The following is a 25879-nucleotide window of genomic DNA, read 5'->3' as shown; positions in this document are numbered from 1 at the left end:
ACCAATTGAAAATGGAGGCTCAAAAGCAAAATGTAAACATTAACTCATTTAAAATTAGACTTGAGCAAGTGGAAGCTAATGAATCTATGAGGCATCAAGAAGTAATAAAACAAAATGTAAAGAATGAAAAAATAGAAAAAAATGTGAAATATCTGATTGGCAAAACAACTGACCTGGAAAATAGATCCAGGAGAGACAATTTGAGAGTTATTGGTCTACCGGAAATCCATGATGAAAAAAGGAGCCTTGACAGTATCTTCGAAGAAATTATCAAAGACAACTGCCCAGAGGTCCTAGAACCAGAGGGCAAAATAGTCATTGAAAGAATTCACCGATCACCCCCTGAAAGAGATCCCAAACTGAAAACACCAAGAAATATTATAGCCAAACTTCAGAGCTATAAACTTAAGGAGAAAATACTGCAAGCAGCCAAAAAGAAGCAATTCAAATATCATGGAACTACAGTCAGGATCACGCAGGATCTCTCAGCTTCCACATTAAAAGACAGGAGAAATTGGAATATGATATTCCGAAGGGCAAAGGAGCTGGGACTACAACCAAGGATCAACTACCCAGCAAAACTAAGCATAATTTTCCAGGCAAGGCGATGGACATTCAATGAAATAAGGGAATTCCAGACCTTCCTGATGAAAAGGCCAGAACTCAATGGAAAATTTGATCTCCAAATACAATCCTCAAGAGAGACATAAAAAGGTAACCGGGGGAAAAACCCCACAAACTTCATTAACCAATAAGCTTAGGTTGTTTACATCTTTATGTGGGATTATATCATCTTATGTATGTTTTTTTATATACATATATATACATATACATATACATATATGTCATTCTTGTGAATGGTACAACTATTGTGACAAATGAAAGGGATATACATAGGTTGTGAATGCCTGTATAAATTAACTGATGTAAAGATATAAAATATAAATAAGAGATATAAAGGGAGGGCTATGAGGGAAGTGGTAAGAAGGTTGTAGAAAAGGGTAAATTACACCAAAGGAAGTGGCAAAAAAACATATTATAGTAGAGGGAAAGAAGGGAGGGAGAAGAGCAGTATTTGAGCTTTACTGTCATCTGATCTAGTTCAAGAAGGGAATAACATACTCTGATAAGTTTAGAAATCTAACTTGTCCTACGGGAAGTGGGAGGGAAAGGGGGGGGGGGAAAGGGAGGGGGGAGGGCAGAAGGAAGAGGAGAAGTAGCAAGTGGGTAACGGTTAGATAAGGGAGGGGAATAAAGAGGGAGGGTTAACTGAGGAAAGCGGCGGTCAAAAGCAAAACTTTGTTGGGGAGGAGAAGGGGAAAGGGAGAAATAAAAGCATAAACAGGGGGAATTAGGATGGAGAAAAAGACACAGATAGAAATCATAACCCTGAACGTGCAGGGGATGAACATTCTCACAAAACAGAAGCAGATAGCAGAATGGATTAAAAACCATAATCCTACAATATGCTGTTTACAAGAAACGCATCTGAAACAGGGGGATACACATAGGGTTAAGGTAAAAGGCTGGAGTAAAATATATTGTGCCTCAGCTAAAGTAAAAAAAGCAGGTGTAGCAATCCTAATCTCAGACAAAGCAAAAGTAAAGATAGATCTAATTAGAAGAGATAAGGAAGGACATTATATCCTGCTAAAAGGCACCATAAACAATGAAGCAATATCATTGCTTAACATATATGCACCAAGTGGTAAGGCATACCAATTCTTAGAGGAGAGGTTAAGGGAGTTACAGGAAGAAATAGACAGCAAAACTATAATATTGGGAGACCTCAACCTCCCCCTTTCTGAACTTGATAAATCTAACCTCAAAATAAATAAGAAAAAAGTTAAGGAGGTAAACAGAATTTTAGAAAAGGCACATATGATAGACCTCTGGAGAAAACTGAATGGGGATAAAAAGGAATATACTTTCTTCTCAAAAGTACATGGCACATACTCAAAAATTGACCATGTACTAGGGCATAAAAACCTCACAATCCAGTGCAGAAAAGCAGAAGTAGTCAATGCATCCTTTTCAGATCATGATGCAATAAGAATCATTTTTAATAAAGCACCATGGAAAAATAAGCTAAAAACTAATTGGAAACTAAATAATTTAATTCTAAAGAGTGAGTGGGCCAAAGATCAAATCAGAGAAACAATCAATAATTTCATTCAAGAGAATGACAATAATGAAACAACATACCAAAACTTATGGGATGCAGCAAAAGCAGTTCTTAGGGGAAGTTTTATATCTCTAAATGCCTACATGAATAAAATAGGGAAAGAGGAGATCAATGATCTGGGCATACAGCTGAAAAAGCTAGAAAAAGAGCAAATTGAAAACCCCCAATTAAATACCAAATTAGAAATACTGAAAATCAAAGGAGAGATTAATAAAATTGAAACCAAGAAAACTATTGAATTAATAAATAAAACAAAGAGCTGGTTTTATGAAAAAACCAATAAAATTGACAAACCTTTGGCCAATTTGATTAAAAAAAAGAAAGAAGAAAATCAAATTACCAGTATAAAAAATGAAAAGGGTGAGGTCACCTCTAATGAAGAGGAAATCAAAACAATAATTAGGAATTATTTCGCCCAACTGTATGCCCATAAATTTGACAACCTTAGAGATATGGATGAATATCTACAAAAACATAAACTGCCCAGACTAACAGAGAAGGAAGTGAAATTTCTTAATGACCCCATATCAGAAAAAGAAATTGAGCAGGCCATCAACGAACTCCCTAGGAAAAAATCTCCAGGGCCAGATGGTTTTACATGTGAATTCTATCAAACATTTAAAGAACAACTAATTCCAATACTTTGCAGACTATTTGGGAAAATAGGGGAAGAAGGAGTCCTACCAAATTCTTTTTATGACACAAATATGGTACTAATACCTAAACCAGGTAGAGTTAAAACAGAGAAAGAAAATTATAGACCAATTTCTCTAATGAATATTGATGCAAAAATTTTAAATAAAATATTAGCAAAAAGATTGCAGCAACTCATTACGAGAATAATACACCATGACCAGGTAGGATTTATTCCAGGAATGCAAGGCTGGTTCAATATTAGGAAAACTATTAGCATAATTGACCATATCAACAACAAAACTAGCAAAAACCATATGATCATCTCAATAGACGCAGAAAAAGCCTTTGACAAAGTACAACACCCATTCCTATTAAAAACACTAGAAAGCATAGGAATAAGGGGAACCTTCCTCAAAATTATAAATAGCATCTACCTAAAACCATCAACAAGCATTATTTGTAATGGGGATAAACTAGATGCATTCCCAATAAGATCAGGGGTGAAACAAGGATGTCCATTATCACCCCTATTATTCAATTTGGTTCTAGAAACATTAGCTGTAGCAATAAGAGAAGAAAAAAGAAATTGAAGGAATTAGAATAGGAAAAGAAGAAACTAAATTATCACTTTTTGCAGATGATATGATGATTTATCTAGAGAATCCTAGAGAATCAAGTAAAAAACTACTTGAAATAATAAACAACTTTAGCAAAGTTGCAGGATATAAAATAAACCCATATAAATCCTCAGCATTCCTATACATTACTGACAAAGCCCAACAGCAAGAGATAGAAAGAGAAATTCCATTCAAAGTTACTGAAGGCACTATAAAATATTTGGGAGTCTATTTGCCAAGACAAACCCAGGGCCTATATGAACATAACTATGAAACACTTTTCACGCGAATAAAATCAGATCTAAATAAATGGAGAAATATCAGTTGCTCATGGTTAGGCCAAGCTAATATAATAAAAATGACAATTCTACCTATATTAATCTATCTATTCAGTGCCATACCAATCGAACTACCAAAATTTTTTTTTACTGAGCTGGACAAAATAATAACAAAATTCATTTGGAAAAACAAGAGGTCTAGAGTATCTAGGATATTAATGAAAAGACATGCTAGGGATGGTGGTTTAGCCACACCAGATATTAAACTGTACTACACAGCAGCAGTCATCAAAACTGCCTGGTACTGGTTAAGAAACAGGGGTGTGGATCAGTGGAATAGGATAGGTACACAAGTAGGTGAAATCAACAAGTTTAGCAATCTACTCTTTGATAAACCCAAAGAAGCCAGTTTCTGGGCTAATAATTCACTATTTCACAAAAACTGTTGGGAAAATTGGAAAATGGTAGGGCAAAAACTGGGCATAGACCAATATCTTACACCATATACCAAAATAAAGTCAAAATGGGTTCATGATTTAGGAGTAAAAGTTGATACTCTAAGTAATTTGGGAAAGCAAGGAATAGTTTACTTATCAGATTTGTGGAAAAGTAAAGAATTCATGACCCAACAAGAGATAGAGAGCATTACAAAATGCAAAATGGATAATTTTGATTATGTCAAATTGAAATGTTTTTGTACAAAAAAAGCCAATGCAACAAGAATTAGGAGGGAAGCAGAAAATTGGGAGAAAATCTTTGCAACTAGTATCTCTGATAAAGGCCTCATTTCTAAAATATACAGGGAGCTGAGCCAAATATATAGGAATACAAGCCACTCCCCAATTGAGAAATGGTCAAAGGATATGAACAGGCAGTTTTCAGAGGAAGAAATTAAAGCTATCTACAGGCATATGGAAAAATGCTCTGGATCGCTGCTGATTAGAGAAATGCAAATCAAAACAACTCTTAGATACCACATCTCTCCTGTCAGATTGGCTAAAATAACAAATCAGGAGAATGATAAATGCTGGAAAGGATGTGGGGAAATTGGAACATTGTTGCATTGCTGGTGGAGTTGCGAGCTGATCCAGCCATTTTGGAGGGCGGTGTGGAACTATGCCCAAAGGGCTATAGAAATGTTCATACCCTTTGACCCAGTAATACCACTTCTAGGGTTGTATCCCAAAGAAATCACGCAAGCGGGAAAAGGACCCGTATGTACAAGAATATTTATAGCAGCTCTCTTTGTGGTAGCCAAGAATTGGAAAGCAAAGGGATGCCCATCAATTGGGGAATGGCTGAACAAGCTGTGGTTTATGAAGGTGATGGAATACTATTGTGCCATAAGAAATGGGGATGATGCAGACTTCATAACAACCTGGAAAAACCTACATGACATAATGCTGAGTGAGTGGAGCAGAGCCAGGAGAACGTTGTGCACAGCCACAGATATGTGGATTCCGTGAGGACCAACCCTGACATACTGTGCTTCTCTCAGCAACCTAAAGGGGCAAGGACAACTCCAGGGGACTCACGATGGAGAATGCTATCTTCATTCAGAGAAAGAACTGCGAAGCTTGAATACAGACTGAGGCACACTACATGCTCGCCTTTTCTGCTTCTCTTTTGTTTTTGGTTTTGGGTTTTTTTTTTTTTTTTGTTCTGTTTTTTTTTTTTTGGTTCTGTTTCTTCTTTCTCATGATTCATTCCATTGGTCAAAATTCTTCTCCACGACTTGACTAGAGCATAAATTAATTCAATGCGAAGTTATACATGACAGTTATATGAGACTTCATGCCGTCTTGGGGAGGGAGGGGGGAGGGAGGGGAGAAAAACTGGAACTCAAAACTATGTAGAACCATGTGTGGTAAACTAAAAATAAATAAAGGAGAAAAAAAAATAAAAGGCAGTAATCATGAAAACAACATCGAATGATTGATCAATGGAACAGATTAGGTACAAAATACATAGAAGCCAATGAGCATAGCAATACAGTGTCTGTTCAACCAAAAGTTCCCAGCTGTGGTAGCAAGAACTCATTATTTGACAAAAACAGGTGGGAAAACTAGACAGAAGTATTACAGAAACATGGCATAGAACAACATCTCACACTAGATACCAGGATAAGCTTAAAATGGATGCAAAATTTAGACATTAAGGGTGATATCTTAGGCAAATTATTAGTGCATAGAAAAATTACCTGTTGGATCTACGGGTAGGGGAAAAATCATGACTATTTAAGAAATAGAAAGGTTCATGGGAGGTAAAGTAGATAATTTTCATTGAATGTATTTTTTAAAGTGTTTCCATAAACAAAACCACCACAGCTAAAATGAGAAGAAAAGCAGAAAATTGAGAAAAATATTCGCAGCAAATTTCTCTGATAAATAACTTAAATATATAGAAAACTAAGTCAAATATATAAGAATAAGAGCCAAAATGGCAACGTGATATGAACAGGCAGTTTTAAAGAAAAAAAAAAAAACCTCAAAACTAGCAATTGTCATGTTAAAAAGATATTTTAAATCATTAATAATTACAGAAATATGATTCAAAACAACACTTAGGTACCACCTCTTACCCATCAGATTGGCTAAAATGGCACATAAGGAAAATAAGAAATACTAGAAGACACGTAGGAAAATAGGTACACTAAAGTGCACTTGGTGGAGTTTTGAACTAGTCCAGATATTCTGGAAAGTAATTTGGAACTATCCCCCCAAATAACCAAACTGTCCAGCAATACCAATCCTAGGGATATCCCACAAGAAGAAAAAAAAAGGAAACATATTTATTTGTATAAAAATATGTAAAGCCCCTCTTTTTTTGTTTTTGCAATCAATTCGAAAACTAAGGGGATGGCCATCAATTGAAGAATGGCTGAACAATTAAGAAACACAAATGCAATGGAATAGTATTTTGCCATAAGACCTAATGAAAGATATGGTTTCAGAAAAAAAAAACAGAAAAAAGAAACAAAGAAACAAAAATTGATTTGAGAACTGATGAAACATAAAGTAAGCAGAACCAGGAGACCAATTTACACAATAACAGCAATATTAGAAAGATAACCCACTCTAAAATATTTAGTAACTCTATCAGCACAGTGACAAACTACAGATACAAATGGCTCATGATGAAAAATGTTGACCTTTACTGGATAGCAAACTGATGGACTTGCAGTGCAGATTAAAGTATTTTTTTCTTTTTTTTTCATTTTTTCCTGGAATACGGTTAATGTGAAAATATTTTGCCCAACTTAAAATTTGTAATGGATATTTTTTCTTGCCTTCTCATTGAGTAAGGGAGACTGTGAAGGAAAGAAAGAATTTGAAACTGAAAATAAAATTAAACAAAAAATACATAAAAGAAAGTAAAAGGCTACTTGCTAGGCAGAAAGGATCTCTGTTCGGGTACAGACTGTACTGAAGACCCTTGCAATGACAAAAAGCCATGATTCTCATTCAACTATGATTCACACTTCCTGTAACAGTACTCATAGCAAGTTGAGCTGCATAATTTTGATTATGCTTCCCAGTGAAGAAACATTTGTTGAAGACATTTTATTAGATTGGAGGGACTTCAATGACAAAGGGAAAGCAAGTAGAGAAAAAGGAATAATTGTCTAGATGATATGACAGAAAGACCAAGCTAATTCCATGCAAGGCAAAAATATATACACACAAACATCCAAATAAACTATCTTTAAGAAATGATAGAAACTTTGAAAGGAGAGGGAGTAACATTGGTATACTGAACTATTAAGTAGACATTGAAAATCTTCACATAATTATATTCTCAAATTTTATTTTAAAAAGATAGAAAGTTGGACATTAGTATATAAAAATGTGAAACTGAAGAGTTATTACAGAGCAGAGACTGTCTACATATGGTGACGAGGTATACATTCATTACTTCCATAAAAATTACAGTTAAAAAGTTGAAAAAAGGAATGTCAAGGCATCTGTACCATGATGTGGTTGAAAGTATGAGAGATGGTTTTCAGAGAGACATTAGGTTAATTTTTTTTCTTATGTATGTCCTGGCTGTTTGACTATAAAAAATTCACTTCTCCATAACTCAATTACTTCATCTGTTAAAATCAAGATAATAATGGCTACAAAGTTTAATGTGATTTATAAAATATAACTATCTTTTCTTTTTCCTTGTCTTTGTTGGCCCATCTTTCTCTGTATTTCTCTTGGCTTCTTTCTCTGTCTCTGTCTGTCTCTCTCTCTCTCTCTCTCTCTCTCTCTCTCTCTCTCTCTCTCTGTCATTTTGGTAAAATGAATAGTAGGTAGCATTTATATACTACTTTAAGGTTGGTAAAGTATCTTGCAAATGTTATTTCATTTCATCCATTCAACTATTCAATGAAGTAGGTGATACACTCCTACCCCATTGTACAAATGAGAAAATTGATGATGAGGGATGTTGAGTGACAAGTCCAGCATCCCAAAGCTAATACATATCTCAGGCTTGATTGGATCTCAGGTCTTCCTTATTGCAAGTCCATATTTCTATCCAATCCCTCACTTAGCTTCCTAGCTTACAGGTTTCTATGGGATGGTAAACATTTACAAAGGTCTCGCTTAGCATACAATACATTCAACTTTAAACCATAGAATACATCCGAAAGCAGAAGGTTGCAATCGAAGAGAAAATCTGTCAGAGGAAGCTAGGTTAAGAACATTAGAGAGGTAATCCTTCCATCCATCCAGAAAACAAGGAGGAGGTATGGACGATAGGATAAAAGTCCACACACAGACACAGACACACACACACACATATTTTTGTTTTTGCTTTTTGTCAGGGCAATTGGGGTTAAGTGACTTGCCCAAGGTCACACAGCTAGTAAGTGTGTCTAGTGTCTGAGGCTGGATTTGAACTCAGGTCCTCCTGACTCCAGGGCTGATGCTCTACTCACTGCACCACCTAGCTGCCCCCACACACATGAATTTAATAGTCTAGGTATAGATATTTCTGTGTCTATCTATGTCACACATAAAGGTGACAGTATTGTGGAAAAGTCTAAGTTTCGAGAACTTTGGGGAAATATTAAAAGACAGAGGTTTGCACAGATGAGATTACAGGAGATACATATTTTACCCTTAAACTAGTTCACAGGGTTGTATAAGAATCCTAGACTTGACAATGGTGTGTGAAGCTAACAAAGCCAAAGAAAAATAATCGACTTATTGACTTATACAATAAAATTTATAACTTTTTATGACTTGTATTAAAATTTTTATAACAAACCTGTCTTTATAACAATTATTTGTTTTATATTATTTGCCATTGTGTTGACATTTGGGAAACATATACTTTACAAACCACTGTTTCACCACACTGGGGGTTTATCTTTGATAAGTAATCCATTTTTCCAAATCATACTACGAGTGTAGTCAATAGTTTCTCCTTTGGTTGTAGTTTCCTTGGTAAAATACTAAAGTGGTTTTTCATTTGTTTCTTCAATATCCCTTGAGTATTATTCATTATTGATGTCACAGAATCAGAGAAAGACAGAGGGAGAGAGAGAGAGAGGGAGGGAGGGAGGAGAGGAGAGGAGAGAGAAGCAGTTAAATACTTCTATAGGAAATAGACCTAGTAGTAGTATTACTAAGTATACACATGTATACATATACACACCTACATGTATACACATATATGTATACACACATATAAACAGACACACATATGTGAATAACAAACACACATGTGTGTCTAATGGTAGCCATTTCTAGGGCAGGATGAGGAGGGAAAAAAGAAATTTATGTGTTTTTGGATATTTGAAAGGAATAGCAAATTATGCATAGTAATACACATACACATACCTGTCTAGGTCATTAAATATATCACTCAATTGACAACTGACTAAAGAAATCAGTTCAGTTGTATTTCACTTTCTGAGTTGGATGTTCTAAGTTAGCCTAGTGTCAATAAAAGATTGTGTGCCAAAACATGAGACCACAAACACACACACACATAAATGAAACAATGTCAATGTTATAACCTTTCCTGAGTAACTCACACACTTCTGCATGGGTCACAAGATTCAAAATAGGGTGACCCATTCTGACAATTATTAACATTGTGAACTTGAGTAAGACACAACCCCTGAGTAAGTCTCTCTCTGAAGCATAGTTTCTTTGTTTTTAAATAAGGATTGTCAGCCTTAAAGTACCTAATGATGGTTATACTGAGAATGCAATTGCTGAATAATATTTTGATAGTAATAGTTTGGATATTCTCTCTGTGAGTACAAATTTGAGCCCATCCAGTAAAATTCTTGATATTTGCTTTTCTGTAAATTTTCAAGAATGTATAGAATGCCTGTTGCTTTGCTCTTGTATCCTTGGCCTATATCATGGCTACCAGCACAATGCTTGAATGCCAATCTGATGTCCTCAACTCTTACCAAAAATGTTTTCCACCTTTTTTCTAGTTAAGTATGATCTTGGTAATGTCTTCAATGATAACCGTTGCTCTGAAGATATTGTTAGTAACTTGTTGCTGGCTACTTTTCTTCCCCTGCCCTAATGGAATCAATTTCCAGTGTTCTTTGAGTCAACTGCAGCCATGATTCTTCTGAACCTATAGTGTCCCTTTCAAATTTTATTGAAAATAGCAATTCAAAAGTTGTGCAGAAAAACCTGGGTCCATGTCCCAGTTCTAACCTTTACTAGCAGTTTGATGGGCAGCTGGGTGCTTTTTTTTGATAGTGTGCAGGAGCTGGAGTCAGGGAGACCTGAGCCTAAGGTATTGACTAGATGTGTAACCCTGAACAAGTTGCTTAGATTGTCTTCCTCATTTTCCTCATCTTAATGTGGAGCTAAGAATAATGACTGTCTCCCATTTTTGTTGTGAGGAATAAATGGAATAACATGTGTAAAGCATGTTGCAAACCTTAAAGCACTATACACATAGTAATAACGTTAATAATATACAGAGGAATGATGTTAGTAGCTATTATTATGTTCACTTCACTTTTCTGAATTGAAATTTCCTTACCTGTACAATGGGGATTGTATGTGTAAAATATCACTGAGAAGCTCAAATGAGAGAATACTCATTCACATATTTAAAACATGGCTATACATGGCAGAGCCAAGATGGCAGCTTAAAAACAGGGACTCTCTTGAGCTTTCCCCCAAATCCCTTCAAATACCTGTAAAAAATGACTGTAAACAAATTTTAGAGCTACAGAACCCAGAAAATGACAGAGTGAAACAAGTTTCCACCCTGATGGCCTGGTTGTTCTCTGGGAAGGGTGTATCACATAGTACTGGGAGCAGAGTGCAGCCCAGCATGGGCTATGGCACAAAACAACAGGCCAGACCTGATTGGGAAGAGTAGACCTAAGGGCATTCAATCACTGGCAGCTGTGGCAATTTGCAAACTTCTCAACCCACAAACACCAAAGACAAAGTAGCAGGTCAGTGAGGAAACTGTTGGACCTGGGTGATTCAAGTGCAAGGTTTGTCCACAGACCCCAGGGCAGTGGTGGTAGCAGCACCATCACAGCAGCAGCAGCAGTGGAAGCTGCTTCTGGAGCCCCAGGACCACACAGTGGGGGTAATCAAGCAGCTGATCAGAGCAGGAATGCAGGGATCACTTTGCTGGCACTAAGGCACGGCTCTCTTGTTTTGCCCTACTTGGATCTGGGTCACAGCACTGGTTGGTGGTCACTGGGGTAGGAGGAGCACTACGGTGGCAGAGTTTGTGGTGGTTTTGGAGAAGGAGTCCTCCTGGTAGTTACAGGGCAGAAAGGAGGGGTTGCACTCACAGACCAGAACTCAAGCCAGGAGAGGAGCATCATACCACCTCAGAATAGAAGTAGCTCTGAAAAGAGCAGTACAAATCCCCTGAAGCTTGGCACAGAGCCCTCTCCACTCTGAAAGCAGTCATACCCTGACAACCTGCTCAAAAGTCAAGTAATTGGCTGGGTAAATGAGCAGGCAGTGTAAAAGGAAGCAGACTAAAAAATCTTTCTTTGGTGACAAAGAAGATCAAAACATACAGCCAAAAGAAGTCACCAAAGTCAAAGATCCTACATCAAAAGCCAGCAAGAACAATATGAATTGGTTTCAGGCCATGGAAGAGCTCAAAAGGGTTCTGGAAAATCAAGTAAGAGGAGTAGAGGAAAAATTAGGAAGAGAAAAGAGAGAGACGCAAGAAAATCATGCAAAACAAGCCAACAGTTTGCTAAAGGAGACCCGAAAGAATACTGAAGAAAATACAACCTTAAAAAAATAGACTAACACAAATGGCAAAAGAGGTCCAAAAAGCCAATGAGGAGAGAATGCCTTAAAATGAAGAATTAGCCAAATGGAAAAAGAAGTCCAAAAGATCATTGAAGAAAATCATATCTTAAAAATTAGAATTGAGCAAATGGAAGCTATTGAGGGAGAAATAAACCCCAGGGATGGAGGAATCCCAAAACAAAGTTCCCAGGTCACTTGGAATGAATTCATGAACTCAAGCATTCTTTAAATCAAGGAGGCAAAAATTTATTATGCTTTTCAGTGGGCAAGTGTTCTTAGGGAACCTGCAACCATAGAGGGGGGCAGGGGGAGTTTTTATAAAAGATTAAAGGGGGAAACATGTCAGTTTGGTATTTGGGGGTGGGATTGAGGAGTGGTTGAGGCATGGTTAGTTCTTAAAGGAATATGCACATTTAGTATCTACCGTGCAGGCCTATTACCCAGAGTTCTCTAGGAAATAGCCCACAGTGCGGTTACTAGGGGTGTGGACTTTACTGTGAAACTTCATGAAGTTCACTGTCACTCTGTGTCAAAGGGGAATAGTTTCTCATCTAGTGTTTTGTTGGACAAAATACTATGTCTGGGATACATGTTAGAAAGTTCAGTATATAGTAAATATGGTTATGACTCCATGTACAATCAGTTATCAACATCTGGAAATCAATCTATAGTTGCATATAACTTTAGCCCTTTAGCTAGAGAGAGAGAGTCTGGGAGAGAATATGTTTGGAGAACTAGATGTGTTTTGGAATTGGGATTCTGGCACAGGCCGCCAAGCAGAGGCTGTTAGAATTAACGTCCAAGCACAAGCACCGCAACATTGCTCCCTTAAATAGATAGGCCCCAAAATTATTTTGGGTAAGGGGCAAGGGTCTCAGTTTCTGGAACTGCTTCATGCTGAGAGAGGACCTAGAGCAGTCCCTGCCTCACAGGGTCCCTAATTCAAGGAGTTAGGTCTGTAACCAGTGTCTGGAACTTGTGCGATGCCAGGTCCAGGGGTTGTGGCCTTGGACAGAGGGTGGTATCCAGCTTGAGCTGTCATCTGCAGGTGCAGATGAACCTAGGAGAGGCAAATCTGGCAAGAATAGTTAACAAACAAGGACCAAAAAGAAATACAATCAGGAGGGGGATAAGAAAAGGAGTTAACGAGAGCTTCATAGCCAGAGAAGGCTGTGGCCTTTTGTATTGGCTGATAGGAGGATGGCAGGAGGAAAATAGTCATAGGTGCAAATAGGGAATGTTCCCTCAGTACAAAAGGTACAGCTGGCAGAGGGGAATGTGCAAGAGCATTCTTCATGGTGTGTATCCTCACATGTGGATCAAGTTAAAAAAACAGCAGAGACATTTACAAGCCCTCCCTTAACAGGGGTCTTTACCAGTTTGGTGGCTGTAAAGCTTATCTTCCAAGCCTGAGAGTAGTTCCCTGTTGCTAAACAGGGGTTGGAGGTGGATAAATTTGCCCACTCTGGAATAATCAGTACTATACGGGTGGCAAAAACCTCTGAGGAGGTCACATTGGGGAGAGGGGCTTTGCAAAAAAACTGCCTCTGGGTGAAGGTGAGGATTACCCTGTGGATGGGGTGACATACCCAGCAGACATGGGTTCCCCCTCTGCCTACAGAATTTCCCAGTTTAACTAAATGGTTGTCTTGCAGCTTGTGAGTGTGAAGGGAATTTAGGGTATCAGGGAAAAGGAGAAGGAGAGCTACGCTTAACATTATCAGTACAAAGGAAATGGTTCCAAGCAGGAGAGAGAAAACAATTACTATCCTTAATATTTCTACCACCGACAAGATAGCTCATAACATTACTCTTCACTAACATAACTGTGCTACTTTAAACAAAAGAGTTTCCTGACTTGAACCTTACAAGTAAATAGACACATGTTGTTTCACAAGTTTCTTTTTTATCCTTCCTGATGGTATTCGTTCTGGAAGAAAGAGATACTTCAGAAATTGAATCTTTTACATATAATAAGTTCAAACATTGATTTAACTGTTGCTTAGGCCATAGAATGACTACAAGTACAGATCAAAACAGCAAGATCTATAAACTTATTACATTGATTCTTTTCAACGTAAATTTTTCCAAGTTTTTACATTACATTAATTTAGCAATTGGTTATCTTGCAAATGAAAGTTTAGTACACCTTCTAAAAATCACAAATAGACTTTTTAAACATTTCTTCTAAAAGTATTTTCCATTTTAAAACAGTTTTAAAATTTATCCTGAGTTCAGAAATAATCACTAAACTTTTCTGAAGAAAATTAAGTTGAAAACTTTTAAAGTGATAGCTTTCTTTTCCACCTTAAAGGAAAAATATACCTTTAAAATTCAGATTCATTAAAGCTAAGTTGGTGTAAATTGTCCTTAAGTAACATAAATTCCCAAAGTATTGTAGCAAACAATGTTCCTAGTTACTGCAGAATTCTTAGGTATCACTAAGTTTCCTAGTCAAAAGGTGTAGTAATGAAATCTAACATTGGTAGCAGTAAGAGACTGATCACAGGAAAAATACTGCTACTTTTAGAATCCTTTTAAACAAACAGAACATCTTAAGGTCAGTCTTAAGCAGTTCGCATAAATTTCTGCACATGTTCTAGTTCTAGATAAAATAAAAATAGATAGCCCAGTAAGATAACACAACAGAGCTCATATCTTTTACTGACTACTTGCTCTGATCACAGAAATTTGCTATAGAAGGAAAAAAAGCAGGGACATGTAACATACCAAATATGACAGGATACAACATCTTCAACTTTGTTTAAATTGAGATATAGTTACAGTTATTCAATTATGCAGTATCTGTTTCCATAGCTAAACTCAGGAATAGTTATGTGGGAACGTTCCTTTCCAAAGGAAGAGAAGGGGGAAACTGATTCAGAAGTATCCCATCCTAGATTGAGGCTCAGATTGTCTCCTCAGCTTTTTCCCAAATCCAGACCTCCACCTGTTAACAGTATGGTATCACATTCCCTCCGAGTAACTTGTGCCGTTTCTCTCAGATACTGATTTAATGCAGACAGCTATACCCAAATTCAAACTCAAAACAAAATTAGTTATGGTACCAAATGCCTTTTACCTTAAACAGCAAATCTCACCAATCACAGCTTAGAGTCAGATGCATTTGCTTTTACTTTCATGGAGTTGCAATAAGCAATAAAGATTTACCAGGACTCACATACATAAGGGATTTAATTAAATGTCTTTCATTCTCCACTTTAAACTTGTCCTGGTGTAAAAGCCAAATATTAGAATCATTTCTATCTATTGTACATGAAGTTGCAATTTCTCAGCAAACCAAGTTCATTGTTTAGAATTTAAATAACTCAAACAAATTCTTTTCCCAGGGCTGATGACCTTGCCCATGCAGATAGTTTCCAGGGACCTTGGCAATTTTACAAAATAGGGAGAAGTGACATGGAACCCAGGAAGGGGTTAATACTGGTACCCTTTCCTGCTGACCTCCATACATACAGGAGGACTGTTCTGAATGGGCAGAATCAACCTGATAAGGCTTTACACAATTTCTTTCTTTCTACATAAAGTGATCAATTAACAGTTTTAGGTTTTAGCATTAAAACAGCAACCCCAAATAACTTAGTTAACAACTTTACATCAGAAACTAATGACTTTACAAGAAATCAAGTAATTAGAAAACAGATTTAATAGAATAAAAAAGGAAGACCAGGTGAAATATCTCATTGGAAAAACCACTGACCTGGAAAATAGATCCAGTAGAGATAATTTAAAAATTATTGGACTACGTGAAAGCCATGATCAAAAAAAAAGAGTCTAGACACCATCTTTCAAGAAATTATCAAGAAAAACTGCCATGATATTCTAGAACTAGAGGGTAAAATAGAAATTGAAAGAATCCACTGATCACCTCCTGAAAAAAATCCCAAAAAGAAAATTGCTAGGAATATGGTAGCCAAATTCCAGAGCTGAGTTCCCAGGTTAAGGAGAAAATATTGCAAGCAGGTGGAAAGAAACAAGTGGAGTATTATGGAAAAGGAATCAGGAAACCTAAGATCTAGCAGCTTCCACATTAAGGGATCTAAGGGCTTGGAATATGATATTCCATAAGTGAAAGAAGCTAGGATTAAAACCAAAAATCACCTACCCAGCAAAACTGAGTATAAAACTTCAGGGCAAAATATGAGCTTTTAAGACTTTCAGGCATTCTCAATGAAAAGACCAGAGCTGAATACCAAATTTGACTTTCAAATACAAGAATCAAGAGAAGCATGAAAATATAAACAGGAATGAGAAAACTTTAAGTTGAAATGTTTACATTCCTACATGGAAAGATGATATTTGTAACTCATGAGACCTTTCTCAATACTAGGGTAATTGAAAAGAAGATAGATAGATAGATAGATAGATAGATATAGATAAATACAGATATAAAGACAGAGGACACAGGGTGAGTTGAATGTGAAGGGATGATGTCTAAAAAAATAAAATTAAAGGATGAAAGGGGAATATATTGGGAAAAGGAAAAGGGAAAGATAGAATTGGGTAAATCATCTCACATAAAAGTGGCAAGAACAATGGAAGGGAAGAGGGGGTCCTTAAAAGGGAATGACTGAACCTTGCTCTCATTGGATTTGGCTTATGGAGGGAATAACATACAGACTTAATTGTGTATCTTCCCCTGCAGGAAAACAAGGTGGAAGGGGATTGGGGGTGGGTGGTGATAGAAGGGATGGCAGATTGGGGGAGGAGGTAGTCAAAAGCAAACCCTTTTGAAATGGGACAGGGTCAAAGGAGAAAATTGAATAAAGGGGGACAGGATAGGATGGAGGGAAATATAGTTAATCTTTCACAATATGACTATTATGGAAGTGTTTTGCATAACGTTACATGTATAGCCTATATTGAATTGCTTACCTTCTCAGGAAGAGTGGGTGGGGAGGGAAGAAGGGAGAGAATTTGGAATACAAAGTTCTAAAAACAAATGTTAAAAAAAATGTTTTACTTGCAACTGGAAAATAAAATATACAGGCAATGGTATATAGAAATCTACCTTGCCCTACAAGGAAGTAAGAGGAAATAGAATGTGGAGGGGGAGTGGGGTGATAAAAATGAGGGCATACTGGGGAAAGGGGCAATCAGAATACGTACCATCTTGGTGTGGGGGGGAGGGTAGAGATGGGGAGAAAATTTGTTACTTGAAATCTTTTGGAAATGAATGTTGAAAACTAAAAATAAATTAAAAACATGGCTATATAATTATCAGCCATTGTTCACAGCCTTACAGTATTATTAAGAACTTCTCAAGAACCTATATTCAGACCTTCTTTGGCCTTTACTTTGGAGTTTTAAATACTTGTCTAAGAATCAGAGAGGCTAAGTCATTTTTAATGTCATTCAGCCATTATCAAACTGCTAATAAATACCAGAGTCCTGAGTGGGGAGAGGGAAATTAAAAACTTAAAGCAAGGTCCTCTTGGTTCCAGGACTTACCACTCTTTTCGCTATGCTCTGTTGGCTACCCACCAGGAAGTGTTGGTATTCTTAATGCATCAAGATGAGACTTACACTGTGCATATACAGGTTAGCTAGTATTAATATCTATTTGGACACATATGCAATAGTGGTATTGTTACAAGAATGCTCACCTTAGAGTCAGAGACATGAGTTTGAATCCTTGCTATGCTCATCACAATCTATATGTTTCTTGTTCAGTCATTTCATTCATGTTTGACTCCTCTTGACCTCATTTGGGATTTTCTTGGCAGAGATGCTGGAGTGATTGGCTATTTCCTTCTCAAGATAATTTTACAGATGAGGAAACTGAAACAAACAGGGTTAAGTGACTTGCACGGGATCCCACAGTTAGTGTCTGAGGCCAGATTTGAACTTAGGAAAATGAGTCTTCCTGGTTCCAGGACCAGCTCTCTATCTACTGAGCCACCAAGCTGCCTCCATCATCTATATGGCCTATAGCAAAGTGTTTAACTTCTCAGTTAAACTTAAAACTTTAAACAGTTAAACTTAAAAAAGTGGAAATAATGTTATATGAGCCATTAATTCTACATTTTGATCCTTTGAGTCTTAACATATTCATTTTAAAAAGACACTGGTTTATCTTGACTTTAAATATTTCCAAATCTAAGCCTCCAGAGTAGTCACACTTATCTTCATAACAGCATGCTAGGATAGTAGATTTAGAGGTTGAAAGGATTCCTTCATTCCATAAGTGAGAATATTGTGGCTCAGTGATAGGAAGTGACTTAGCAGAGGTCATGAGGCTATCATTGGTCACAGGACAATTCTGATTCATATTTTCTAACTCAATAATTTTTTCAGTAATTTGTTTTCTTCTAGGAATATTAGGATTCGCTACAGAAGTACAAATTAGCATTTACTATCTGCCCTGCCCAATCACTTTTATATTATCTCATTAGGAATCAATAAGTTTTTGAGGGGCCTTCCTATAAAGTTTTCAGGAAAGAAAGGGTATGTTAGAGGAGGGAGTTCATTATATTTTTGCCTGAAGCCTCCCATTTTTCCTACGGCAAATTTTCTTTAGATTAAAAAAGTCTTTGCCTTCTCCAGGGCATTGAGATATTTTTAATGAAATCATGCCCATAAGACTAGCTGAAACAGATTGGAGTTTAGCTCTTCCTCAAAGTTTCAGAACTGAAAGCAAACTAGGAACTTTCTCACTTTCCTTTTTGCCATCTTTGTCAGTTTCCTCTATGAGGTTCATTCATAGATGAAAGTTATCTGGCATGCTAAGGATAAGATTATCTTATTCTCCCTGGGCAGGACTTTCAGTGGCTGAGCTCCAAGACCCTCATTACCAGCATTAAGGAATCACAGAATGACATAGAAGAGAGTGAGAGATGAAAGAAACTAAAGAGGTCATCTAGTCCAGCCAACCCCTTTTATAGATGAGGAATCTGAGGCTTCACAGTGTTAAGTGTCAAGGTTGAACACATGCCAAATGGAGAGACAAGATTTCAATTCAGATCCTCACTCAAAGTCCTGCACTTATTAACTTACTGCCTTCTACTATGATTCTTATCCATCCTGTTATGTGAGTTTGCTTCAAATTTTAACAGTCCAGCTGCATCTCTCTCAGTAATTGTCTCAATGCTTTAATGAAAAGAATGTTTGATTTAGAGTGCAGAACATGGTCTCAAGTTGGACTCTGGCACTTCTGTCTGATGGGCCCAAAGCCGATCTCACTAAAGTTACTAGTGATCGCTTAAGTGACAAATTGAATAGCCGATTGTCAATCCTCATCTTTGTTGAATTCTCTGCAGCCTTTGTCGATTCCCCTTTTCTCCTGCATTCTGCTGTCTGTGTTTTCCTGAGAGTACTTTTTCTTGCTTCTTCTACTACATATCTGATCAATCCTTTGTCTCCTTTTTCTGGATCTCCATGAGCACCATGCCTCCTATATAACAGTGTGGTTCCTCTAAACCTCTGTCTTGGGCGCTCTCTCTCTCTCTCTCTCTCTCTCTCTCTCTCTCTCTCTCTCTCTCCTCTCTCTCTCTCTCTCTGTCTCTCTCTCTCTCTCTCTCCTCTCTCTCTCTCTCTCTCTCTCTCTCTCTCTCTCTCTCTCTCTCTCCTCTCTCTCTCTGCCTCTGTCTCTCTGTCTCTCTCTCTCTCTCCTCTCCTCTCCTCTCTCTCTCTCTCTCTCTCTCTCTCTCTCTCTCTCTCTCTCTCTCTCTCTTTCTCTTTCTCTCTCCTCCCTCTATGCTATTTCACTTGTTGTCATCAGCTCCAAATTTGATCTTTACATAGATGACTGTCAGATCCACTTGACCATCCCTACCCTCTGTTGCTTGACCTCCAGTCTTGTGTTTGACAAAATCTTTCATATATCTTGAACCAGATGTCCTATAGGCATCTTAAATTCAATGTGTCAAAAAGTGAACTTCTCTATCCCTCCAAATGCTATCCTCTTCCTAACTCCCCACTTAATTTTGCAGTGGTGTCAGACCCTCATAGAAATGGATCCCTTTGACTTGGATCTTATATTGACTTGGATAACCAAAAATTAATATGTCTATTGTATTATATTTTTATTTATTTTGTCAAACTTTTCTAAAATGTTTTTTTTTTCTGGTTTGGGCCCATTCCTGAGTTTGGCAGGCCACATGAGACTCATGGGACATGAGTGTGACACCTTTTCTTTTGAAGGTAGTCCCTGCCCTCTAGTAGTGCAGAGTCCTAACCTAGAGGATAGACTTGATGTTTTACTCCTCTCACCACCACTTCCATGTTCAATAATTTTCAAGTCCAGTTTTTTTTCTTGACTTCATAAAATCTCTTGTATGTGTTTCTTTCTCTATTTTCACATTGCAACTTCCCAGTGCAGTCCAGACCCTGATCATATCTTAACTGCCTCCAGTTTTCTCTGTTCCACTTTCTCCCACTGAGATATGAAAGCTTTATTTCTCCAACATATGTCTAACCATAACACCCTATGTTCATTCATTAAACTCCAATGGCTCCCCATTACCTCCAGGATCAATTATAACATACTCTGGCTTTTAAAACCATTCATACCATTGCTCTTTCCTGTCTATTCAGGCACCTTATACCTTACTCCCCTTCTAAGTACTCTGTGATCCAGTGACATTGGTCTCCTTTCTGTTCCTTTCACACAACATTCCACCTCCCAGCACTTTAAGTTGCTTTCATCCTCAGAAACTTTATCTATCTCCTCTACTCTACTTCTTGGATTCTTAAGCTTCCTTCATGTCTCAGCTATAATTCCACATTCTGTAAGACACATTTTCCAGTTATCCTCAACCTTAATGCTCAATTTATCTTATGTGTGTGCTGTTCGAACAATTGTCTCTATGTTGCATGTTGCCTCCTCTATAAAAACATGAACTCCTTGAGAATGCAAATTATTTTTGACTTTTCTTTGTACGCCAGCACTTAGCACAGTGCCTGGCATGTGGTAGGAGGTTAATAAATTTTAGTTGACTAGTTAATCATTGGCACACAATTTAACTTCTCTAAACCTTTCCTTATGAATTAGTGTATTGGTAATTAAGGTGGGACATTTTTGCTGTTTTAGAATGCTAAATTAATTGTCTTTGATTGAGTCTTATTAATTGCTAAATCCTAGGCCCATGACCTTTTACTACTAGCTGCAAAGCTCCAGCCTGGTTAGCAAACTAGTTTGCTAGTTTGAGAGAGGCAGGAAGCCTCTCCCTAGGGGGAGTTACTAAGACCACAGACAATAGTAGGTGCCTAAGTTCTGGTCCCTCAGAAGATGTTTGATGATGGCTAAAGACTGTACAAAAAAAGAGCAGAGTTATTTGCTTGAGGCTCTCACTCCTGGAGGAGTGTTGGTGTTGGACTCTGGGCAACTTTTCAAAGAGCCTCCCGGCTCATCAGCCCAGACGTTGATGCTTTCATGGTAACTATGAATTGTGGTCTGGTCTGTTTATATTGTGTATGTTTGTAATTTGTTTGTATTTGCTCTGAAATTCAGGTTGCTGACTTTTCCTCCTGAACTAAGTGAGTTTACATGCATATGTTGGATTAAAGTAAGATTGTTAACCCCTTAGCATCACTTTCCATAGTAAAGCAGATCAAAAGAACCTGTGCTGGCAGTTTTCTTGTTGTTGAGCTTGTGTTGGTTTTTACCCCCATAACAGCTGCTAGTTGAATTGTGGCAACAATTATTAAAGTGAGTATCATCATACCTACCAAGGCTTTTTCAAACTCTGCAGTGTTAAAGGAAAATTGAAGGGAAGAGAAAAGAGAGGGCACTTATATATAGTGATTTCTATGCTCCAGGCTCTGTGATAAGCACTTTTTAATAAATATGATCTCATTTGATCTACCAACAACCCTGGGAGGGAGGAGATATGATGATCCCCATCATGCAGGTGAGGAAACACAGGGAAATGGAAGTTAAGTGACTTGCCTAGGGTCACACAGGTAGTATCTGAGGCTGGATTTGAATTCAGTTCTTCCTGACTCCAAACCCAGCACTCTATCCCTGTCCCACCACCTGTCTCTAGAGAATTATGATTTATGAACTGCATTGGACTCTTTTTTAGATTCATAAATATATTCTTACTGGTGCTATAATTCAAAATTAAGAAACATTTTCAAGCATCTACTCTGTGCCATGATCTGTGCTGTTCAGTGAGGGAATTAAAAACAAAACAAAATAAAAACCTTGCCTTTTTCAGAATATATATTCTACTGGGGGATCATAGGATCCTGGATTTAGAAAGGAAAAGGTCATCAAGTCCAACCCCCTACTGAGGGATTTGGGCATCGGAGACATTAAGAGATTCCCCCAAGGTCATAGAACTGCAGAAGAAGTAGGACTCAAACATTAAAGACTATGGAAATATGTTGTATCATTTTTTCCATGATCCATTATAGATAAATTCATGAATTGATATGAATAAGTCACATGCAATTTTAGATAATGAGTGTGAAGAAGAGGTTGATGAAAGGAACTACTGCTCGCCTACAATGGGTATTGGCTACTTAAGTGTCACAGCCAGGAGCTGGACTAAGTCCTTCTGATTCAAATCAAGCAACTTTCCCATGAACCACAACATGTACCTAAATTATTAAATGAATAATACTAGAGAGACATTATGTTGTAGTGCAAGGGTGTCAAGTTGGGAGTGAGTGGCTCCCTCAACTTCCTAGTGTACCCAGATTAAAATGTAATTGACAAATGTTTAACAAACCAAATAAAAATTCAGTGCAACATAGATAATGGTTGTGCGTGGATTTCTAGGTCAATATGTTGCCAAAGGGATCTTTTCCTAATTGACCATGTGTGCAGTTGATAGAGATAGGGCCTGGAAGTCAAGAAAACGTAGCTGCAATTTCTGCCTCTGACTCATACTTATTGATCTTAAGCAAGTCACTCTGTCACACTATAAGGTGTAGAAAACATGTTCTCCTTATATGCTTGGGCAAGTCATAAATGCATATCTCTATTGGTAAATGAATTATCCATACAGAAATTTCTCCACACCAATAAATTCCTAGTTGTAGGCAACTCTCCACCACCAAATAGAGAGAAATATAAACTATCCTTAAGAAGGAGAGAGCCCTAAGGACTGATGAGATCAGGAAGATCCTTTTATAAAAGGTAGCACTTGAGCTTATGCTCTAAGGAATCTGAGATTCTAAGAAGAGGAAGTTTTTGCTGTTGTTTGTATTTGGTTCTCAAAAAGGACCATGATATCAGGAAGGTGATATCATGACTTGCATGTATTCAAGTAAGTCAGGGCTATGCAAAATCACCATCCTCACTCTCTACTCCAGAACCATCTGTGTCCAGTGGCAAGATATAGATCAGGACATTAAAAAAAAGGAACAGCCCAAGCATGGGCATACAACCTGAGCCAAGACAGAGTAGAAAGATCATCATGTTACTTTCCCTTACCCCATTTTTATTTCATGTCCAGATCCATTCCCATTAGAATCTAGGGTAGGAGGGGATACAACAGCAACTTTTTATTCTGATGTCATTGCCTAGAATTCTGGCTGGGACCACAGTCTTTGTTATTTTTCTTCCCTGTGTAAGAATTCAATTTGTTCTCCTCTTCAAGATCTCACACCAAGCTTAAAATCCTCTGTATAGGTATCAGGACATTTGATAGCCTATTACCTCAGTCAGGAGTAAATTAAGGGAATACAAAAGCACCTGCCCAAGCTTCAATCCAGCCCAGGGCCCAGGAAGGTCATTACTGTTGGCTTAATGGGCTGTTTCAAAAGGAAGCAAAGGCCAAATTCTAGGATAGATCATAGATAGTAGCATGACAATGAAAGCCTGGGCTTTTCAAGTAAAGTTCTTCATTTGCCTCAATCAGGTTAGTTGGTGGCTCATTTCCCTTATTTAAGTTAAAGCTCTGGTCAACATGTTGGGCTGGTGTCATTGTAGAGGATACATAGATTCAGGAATGTACTTGTGCATCCCAACAGCTGTGAGGTTAGTGGCAGGGGAGGAGAGGGATAGAAGCATCACTTCTATGTAATCAAGAGGTGGGGTGCCAGGAGCTAATGTCTGGATAACAACAAACACACCAAAGGCAAAACTAGTTCAAATGAACTGGTTGTAACCCTGTTTAAGTTGGATCGCAAGAGGTTAAGATCCATTACGCTAGCATTCACAAGAGGCAAAAAATCAAAATAAAAATTATATTTTAAAAATTAGAGGAAAATGGTACAAAGTATGACTTGATCTCAGAGTAAATTAGTCAGTCAATAAACATTTATTAAGCTTCTGCTGTCTGTGAGACACTGTGTTAAGCACTGTAGATATAAAAGGAGTCTAAGAGCACAGTCTGGTCTAGAGGAGTTTACATTTTAATGGTGGAGGCAAAAAGTAAACACATGTACAAACAAACTATATACAGGATAAATCAGAAATAATCAAGAGAAGAAAAGCATTAGATTTAAGAGACCTTGTGGAAGACATCCAGTAGAAGATGGAATGTTAACTGGGACTTAAAAGAAGCAAGGAGGCAGAGATGGGGAAAGGAGATCACTATGGTCATGGGGACCAACTGTTAGAATTCATGGATCTGAGACAGTATAAAAGGAGGCAAGAGTCACTGGATTTAAGAATAGGAGAGGATGAGTAAGATGTAAGAAAACTGAAAAGGTGGTAAGAAGTGGGAAGGGAGCAGTTTATGAGGGGCTTTGAATAGCAGAGGATTTTAATAAGTAAATGACCTTATGAATCGAACATGATCTGGCTGTCACCAGAGCAAATATCAGTGATGACTTTGGGTAACCACACTAGAATTAGGACATCTAACCTCATTTGTGCTGTGGATAGAATGAGGCAGTTGGGTTAGTAGTTTGAATTGATCAGTGTATATGGTTCATTTTTGCCCTATTTATTGTCACTCTCTATTGAGGCCCCAGAACTTAAATTTGGGTTCAATCAAATGTTCCAATGATCCTCTGGAAAATCCAAAGTAGCCTCTACATTTTTTGTACACTTCCCTCTACCGCTTGGAATAGCATAGAATTGACAATCATGTTATGGTAGAGAAGCTATAGAATCCATTTTCAGTCAAACTATTGAAAGCGAATGTGAGAAGACTAGTGGTGGTCTGTCTTAGCTGCCCAAAGTCACAGAATTTTCAGAAACTGGCTAATGACAATTAGAATGATTTTGCCTAAGGTAGAATGGAAGACAGTATGGCTTAGTGGACAGGGTATGGAACTTTGGGCAAGGAAGACCTGGATATGAATCTTGCCTTAAATACTAGCTATGTATCTGGATAGTTCACTCTACCTTTCTGTGCCTCAGACAAAACAAAAATAATAAAGCTAATAGCCTTTCTCTCTCTCACTTCTTGTACTCCTCAAATGAAATAAAAAGGTAAATGAAGTGCAGAAAATATAAGTTATTATTATTAATGTATTACCTTTGTCCACTATGGCTACCAATGCCTGGTATCTGGGTCACAATCAACTAGTATTTTTTTTAAATGTCCACTAAGTGAAAGGCATCATGTAGATTCCGAGTATGCAAAGATAAGCATAAAATAGTCTATATCAACAAAGTCTATCAGAGGATATGATATGTACATCTTTAAGTTTACTTAAAATGGATGCAAGACAGGTAGAAGGTGAAGATACTATCCATTCTAATGCAAATCAACACACTGGGTAACTTCCAGTGGTTAGCACAACGCCAGGCACATTGCCTACACTTAAGAAACAGCTTGTTAACTTGACATCACAACTTAAAATGCTACTTAGATGGCATTGAGATGTTAAATGACTTGCCTAGAGTCACATAGGGAATAAATGTTTATTTGAAAACTATTTCCCTTACTCAGGAATGGGCCATTGAAATATTATTTTTTTTAATTTTTGGGATTTGGGGAGGGAGCTACAGTATCCTCCTTCATAGCTTCATAA

Source organism: Trichosurus vulpecula, chromosome 8 (assembly GCF_011100635.1).
Source record: "Trichosurus vulpecula isolate mTriVul1 chromosome 8, mTriVul1.pri, whole genome shotgun sequence".
In the NCBI taxonomy this organism is placed as follows: Eukaryota; Metazoa; Chordata; class Mammalia; order Diprotodontia; family Phalangeridae; genus Trichosurus; species Trichosurus vulpecula.
Note: the sequence above shows the minus strand (reverse complement) of the source record.